Below are 7,301 nucleotides of genomic sequence, written 5' to 3'. Positions count from 1 at the left end.
TGGCCCAGTCAGAGGCGGAGCTGTTATCTCACAGAGCCCTTCTCCTCAGCCACTTAGAGTGCCTAGGACTCAGGGTCAATCTGGCCAAGAGCGTGTTGCACCCCAGCCGACAAATCTCGTTTCTGGGAGCAATCTTCGATTCGACTCATTTGAGAGCTACGGTCGTGCCAGAGAGAGCTCTGGCAATACGGCAACTAGCGGGCTCATTCAGGGCCGGTGCCCTCTACCCCCTCAAGAGGTTTCAAAGGATGCTAGGCCTTATGGCTTCTGCATCTCCAGTGCTAGAACTGGGCCTGCTGCGTATGCGGCCCCTTCAGCGTTGGATGAAACCACGGGTTCCACCTCATGCATGGCGTCACGGACGTTTGCGTGTCAAGGTGGACCAGACCTGTGTGGAAGCCCTGGTCCCCTGGAAGGGCCCACAATGGTTCGAGAGGGGCGTGCCCTTAGGGTCGGTTTGCAGAAGGAAGGTAGTCACGACAGATGCCTCCAACAAGGGTTGGAGGGCGCTGTGCGATGGCAACCCAGCTTTCGGCCTGTGGTCGAAAGCAGAGGAAGGGTTCCACATCAACTGCCTGGAAATGCTGGCAGTATGTCACGCCCTTTGCGCCTTCCTGCCAGACCTGAAGGGACACCATGTACTGATCCGCTCGGACAGCATGACTGTGGTGTCCTACATAAATCGTCAGGGGGGACTCTCCTCCAGACACCTCTTCACCCTGGTGAAGGGCCTTCTGGAATGGGCTCAGCTCAACCTGGCTTCGTTGAGAGCGGTTCACGTACCGGGCAGACTGAACCAGGGTGCGGATATGCTATCACGAAGCAATGTCCCCTCGGGAGAGTGGACGCTTCACCTGCAGACGGTTCAGAAAATATGGGAGGTCTTTGGCAAGGCGGAGGTCGACCTCTTCGCCTCAAAAGACAACTCTCATTGCCCAATATACTTTTCAAAGGACAGGGATGCGTTGGCCCACAATTGGCCCAACCTCCTCCTGTATGCTTTTCCCCCGACGTCCTTGATTCCTCAGGTACTCAAGCGAGTCAGGGAACAACATCACAAGCTCCTCCTGGTGGCCCCTCTTTGGAGGACCCAGCCGTGGTTTTCGGAACTGTGCCAGCTGCTTTGTGCAGCCCCTTGGCCGATCCCCCTGAGGCGGGACCTCCTCTCTCAGGCGAACGGGTCCATATGGCACCCCCAACCCAGTCTGTGGGCCTTACACCTCTGGTGTTTGGACGGGAGTCTGAGAATCTCCCAGAAGGAGTTCTGAACACGATCTCCCAAGCTAGAGCTCCGTCTACTAGACGCCTCTACGCTCTTAAGTGGTCTGTTTTTTCCACCTGGTGTTCTACCCGTGGCAAAAATCCAGCCTCCTGCGACATATCTGTGATATTGTCTTTCCTTCAAGAACTGTTGGACAAGGGCCGCTCCCCTTCCACACTCAAGGTCTATGTGGCTGCTATAGCGGCTTTTCACGCCCCCGATAGCAGACCAGTCGATTGGCAGGAATAACTTGGTTGTCCGATTTTTGAAGGGATCTAGGAGGATAAATCCTTCTCGTCCCCACACTATCCCTACTTGGGACCTATCTACAGTTTTGAGGGCACTGAAGAGTCCCCCCTTCGAACCGTTGTCAGATGCAGACCTTAAACCCCTGACACTTAAGACCGCCTTACTGCTAGCCTTAGTGTCAGTCAAGCGTATAGGAGATCTGCAAGCACTCTCTATAAGTCCCTCCTGTCTTGAGTTTGGACCAGGCGACTCTAAGGTTATCCTGAAACCAAGACATGGGTACGTGCCTAAGGTGCCCTCCACTCCATTTAGGGCACAGGTTGTTACGCTCTCTGCTCTCCCTTCCTCAGAAGGCGATCAGGAGTTGAGTCTGCTCTGTCCAGTCAGGGCATTGAGACTGTACATCGAGCGATCCGCCTCTTTTAGACAGTCGGATCAGCTCTTTGTCTGCTTTGGTGGCCACCATAAGGGACAACCGGTCACAAAGCAAAGACTCTCTAGATGGATAGTTGACGCTATTACACTAGCCTATTCCTCCTTGGGTCTGGAATGTCCCATCGGTGTGCGTGCCCACTCAACTAGAGGCGTGGCCTCCTCTTGGGCGTGGTCTAGCGGTGTATCCATGGCGGAAATTTGTGCGGCGGCCGGCTGGGCCTCGCCGTCCACATTCACTAGGTTCCACAGCTTAGACATCCCCGCCTTACAGGCTGGAATCCTTTCTGCATGAGTAATCACAGGAGGACGACCCCAGGCCAATGCCTTGTCCCACTCGTCATAAATGGGCCCCGCTGGGCCTACGTACGGGTTCGGTCGTTCTCTTCATGGCATGGCGTGTATGGATCAGTTCCCATAGCGTCTAAGCGACGCAGTACGAGTGTAGTATCGATAGGGAACGTACTCGGTTACTGTCGTAACCTCGGTTCCCTGAGATACGGGAACGAGTACTGCGTTACGGGCCATACCATGTCGCTGCACGACCTAGTCGTCGCTTCAGTCGAAGTTACCTGGCTTCCTATGGTGAAGCGGCCGCTTATATAGCCATTGGCCCCGCCCCTTTTGGCGGGCTTCGGCGGGCATCTTCGCCATAGGCTCGTGCAGCACCGCTGCCAAGTCATTGGTTCGTTTCGTTTCTCTGCACGATCCAATGGCCGTGCAGTTTCACTGCGTTTATAAAAAAGGCTTCAGTCAAGGAGAAAAAAGGACTTTTTCCCATAGCGTCTAAGCGACGCAGTACTCGTTCCCGTATCTCAGGGAACCGAGGTTACGACAGTAACCGAGTACGTTTTAATCCAAAATATCTTAAATTGTGTTCCAAAGACGAACAAAGCTTTTACGGGTTTAGAACAACATGGGGGTAAGTGATTAATGACAAAATTTTCATTTTGGGGTAGAGTAACCCTTTAACATAAGTCTTTACCTCTTTTCCTAGATCACAGAACTTAACCTACAAGGTTAGCGCAAATTCAGCACTAAACAAATGAGTAAACACTGTTGAATAATTAATTATATAGTAAGTCATTGTTTGAAAATGAATTTTTTTTCACTGTAAATCATGTCGTAGAGATTTCAGGTTGGTACAGCAAGCAGAAAGTGTCATCTTACCAACTAAGCACCAAGAATATTATCAAATTATGATAACATCAAACCTTCAACATGCACAACAAAACAATGTTCCCATAACAGGAAACGTTTACTTAAAGGAACAGTTTATCAAAAAAAATTTGATGAAAAAAGCCATGTCTTATAATAAAAAGGTTTAAAATATTCATATTTTATAGACCTACTATTATTTGATGTCTCATAACTGCGGTCTTTTATCAGTCTACCGTTACAATGTCTGTGTGTGTTTTTGGAGTATCATCATTTCAGGACTTATAATCATTTACAGTAAATAGACTCACAGAAGCTGAGAGAGATTGTTTTCAGTTGTGTTAATTTGAATAAGTAAAGTCATATTTGTCTGGAATGGCACAGGGAGTATTTTTATATCAAATATTGACAGAAATGAAAGACGTACATTTGGAATGACACAATGCCTGCTTAACACAGCACTGCACATTGCAGATTATTTTTTATGAAACCAATATGCAATAGGCAAATTCATTCAAATGTTGCTGTTAACAATTTGCATTGGATTCATTATGAAAAAAAGGGGAAAAAAGATCACATTCCCATAATAATATTTAGCAGAATGTTAGTAACCAAGCAGTCACACTTTCTTGTAGATAATTAACTACATTTGCTAAAGCACAAAAATCTCTCTTCCTGTAATATGAAATACTTAATTTCTTAGAATATTTGAATACCTTGTATTCAGAATTTTTGTTTTGGGACCGTGGCTTTGTTCCAAAGAAAGATATTCGCACAGGATTTTCATAAAAATGCACGTGAAGCAAACAGGTTCACATCCATTAGAAACAGCGGAGGCCGATGCTGGTCTTCAGACTTCTGACTTCAATAAATGACATTAGTCTGGCTTTAGTGAAACACGATGGCTGACACTAGATAAAAGCATAAAATGTTATTTTCCATTGTGAATGAAGCTACACAAACACAGGTCTTGTGCAAACACATCAAGTTCTTGCATGAACACTTGAGCTTGTCTCATTTAAACACTTTTAAAGAAAAGCCAAAGCAGGATCATCTTGTTGAGCGTCTCTGAGCAACACACAGTTGTGGTTTTGAATGAGGTGGTTGAGTAAATGACCACAGGAATCATAAAGGTAGTCCCTTGTCACCAACAGTGGAAGATCAGTAAAACATTACCCTGACTTTGGAGCACCGTATTTGTACAGTATACTCTACAATGTCAGAAACAGTAAGAGTATAATATGCTAGTTTGTCTCAGTCTCAGGCTGCACATCATCGAGCCGCTCATAGTCTGTTTATGTCTAATGCACATTAAATACAAAACTATAAAGTACATTTTTGAACTAGCAAGAACTTTCTCAAATGGCACATACAGTGCATGTAAATAGATCATGATTAATCACAATCAGTCTGACAGCCTTTCTGTCTAAGTGGGTGTTTGTTAACCAGAATAAGCCACAGTATGCAAGCGGTGGTATGACCAGACCCGGTACGGTCATACAGAAATATTCCGGTCTACAGCAAAACAAACACAAAACAAACCCCAAAAGTCATGAATTAGAAGTGTAAAATGAGGATTTGAAAAGGAATTGGAGGATTTTAATATAAACCAAGAGGAGGCTGGTTTTCCTTTGCTAAAGTAAGAAAACTTTCCTTCCTTTCCTCCTGTAAACAAACCAGCACATGCACGTCATACGCGGCGTGATTATTATGTTTTAGATATGGATATTTTTCTTGCAAAAACACACTACAGGAGGCCTTTATTTACCCCCCGAAGCCATGTGAGTCACTTTTTATTATGGATGGATGCGCTTTATTAGACTTGTTTTTGGACTGATGATCACCCGCCTATGCAATGATAGAGCTTGGAAATGCCAGGATGATTTTTAATACAGCTCTGATTGGATTCGTTTGAATGAAGGAAGTCATATACACCTAGGATCATTTTTGGGTGAACTAACCTAACAAAGGTTTCTTGCCATAAATTTAAAACATCAGTCCAACACATTATATATTCATGTAATGCTAAAGATGTTAACTATACCCATTTGAGGAGGAAACAATGTTATATTAGAATGAAAGGATGTGTGACATATACTTTTCTGTAAACTGAGCCAAAAATGTTATTAAAAAAAATGTATTACATTTTACAGCACATTTTGTCATTGATTTAAGGTATTGTAAGAATATTTACTGTATTGCACAAGTTCATACTTTATTATAATTTTATTAACAATATGTTCTTTCTGTTCATCATCATTAAGTGCCCATGTTTATCTCCGTTCAACTTTATTTCTCAGTTCATAAATCTATCCAAAATGTATACAATACAACAAAGGTAACTGAGGTAAAAGAAGGCCCGAAGTCCAAAAGTCATTGAAAACATTTAAAAATCAAGTAGACAATTTAAAAGAAAAAAAGAAAAGAAAAAAGAAAATGTTGGGTGGACACATCACCAATTAAACACATTTAACCTGCACAAGCCAGGTTTCTGCAACAAAACATTTTTAAACAAGTTTATCTATAATGCTTCTATTTTCAAAATGTGTCTATTTCTGAATTTTGGCAAAAATCTAGCTGGTTCATAAATATCCTTGTGGTTGATTAGGGCTTGCACAAATAAAACGGTTGGAAACCATTGATTCAGGGCATAAACAGCATATACAACAGTTCTCTATATTACAAGGACAATCATTTTTCTTAATTAGCAAAGCCTTTATGCACTGTCCCAATCACGCAAAATTATGCTGTCCCATCCACCCAAATTGTGTTTGGGTGGTTGGGACAAAATAAAAACAACCTAATTCGGAAAATAAAAACATGATATTAACACTTTTTTACTGATGTAGAAGTAGTGCATCATATTTATGTTTCCCTCAAAACTTTGTATAATACAGTAGCTATGACAATTTTAGGGCCTTTTAATGAAAACTAGCAAAAAAGCTTATGTCATTTTCCTCCGTTCATACGTTTCATGGTCAGCTTCCTGTTTGATGCATGTCCCACCCACCTACAAGATGACACACCAATGAGGGCATCCCATTTTAATTATGTGGGGCACGTTCAAGCTCACACCAGTGCCCAACGTTTTGCTATGGTTTCCGTGCTGAACGGCATGTTTCCTGGAAACCGTGTGCAACGTTGTGCAACAGGGTTTGAGATAGGTTTTCTCTTGTTTGGTGGGTGTGTTAAAAATGTCAGCCCAATCAGCAGCAACATGTATATAAACCACACTGTATTAAAGAGACACTGATTAATGTAACAAAAATACTATTCATATTTATTAGGGGTGTAACGGTACACAGATGTCACAGTTTGGTACATACCTCGGTTTGAGGGTCACGGTTCGATACGACTTCAGAACAACAGAAAAAAAAAAATCTACTATGCTAGGTTTCTTTTCATTTATTTTAAACAGACAGTAGTACAAATTAAATTTTTTCCACCTTTCGTCATTTACTCCCGACATCTGAGCCCCTGAAGATGCAGTGGATTATGTTTGCTTGTGAAGGGAATGCGTCTCTACATAAATGCGTCTATGTTCGCGCAAGTCATTCGTGATCCAGTTTCACCTACAGCAGAAGTGAGTACAAGGTCTTTTTTTTATGAATCTCTGCAGTCACCTTTCCTAATTACATGCTAGTTAGCAAGTTTAGTGGCTAAACGTGCTAAATGCGGCTAAGGTAAACAATCTCTTCGAGCAGCTCGTCACTCCACAGAGAGAAGAGAGGGGCGGGACGAGCAGAGCTTATTTGCATCTAAAGGAACAATCCATCAGAATGGGATGATCGTTGCAGAGCTGATTTTGGCAAGGTAAAAAGGGTGTTGTTTTACAAAACCATTGAGAATTTTTAACCAAAGTATGTTATAGACTTTTCATTAAGACCCTAAAGAATCATATCAAATGGGCATCCGATGACCCCTTTAAAGTAACGTTATACTCCTTTGTCGGTGGGAGACGCGTTCAGAATCAGCACATGGTCACTGTCTAGTGGGCTTTGTTTTCAAGTTCGCAACTCCTGGCATTCGCTGTTCTTCTGCAGTCGGTTATCAAACAGTTGCATTACTGCGTGCGCTTCCTTCTGGATTGAGGGTAAATTGCCTGTATTCGTTGTAAGGCCTCATGCACTGAACCGAGATGCCTGTTCTGTGACGGTTCGGTATGAATACATGTATCGTTACACCCCTAATATTTATATAT

This window comes from Labeo rohita, chromosome 7, assembly GCF_022985175.1.
Source record: "Labeo rohita strain BAU-BD-2019 chromosome 7, IGBB_LRoh.1.0, whole genome shotgun sequence".
Classification (NCBI taxonomy): Eukaryota; Metazoa; Chordata; class Actinopteri; order Cypriniformes; family Cyprinidae; genus Labeo; species Labeo rohita.
Note: the sequence above shows the minus strand (reverse complement) of the source record.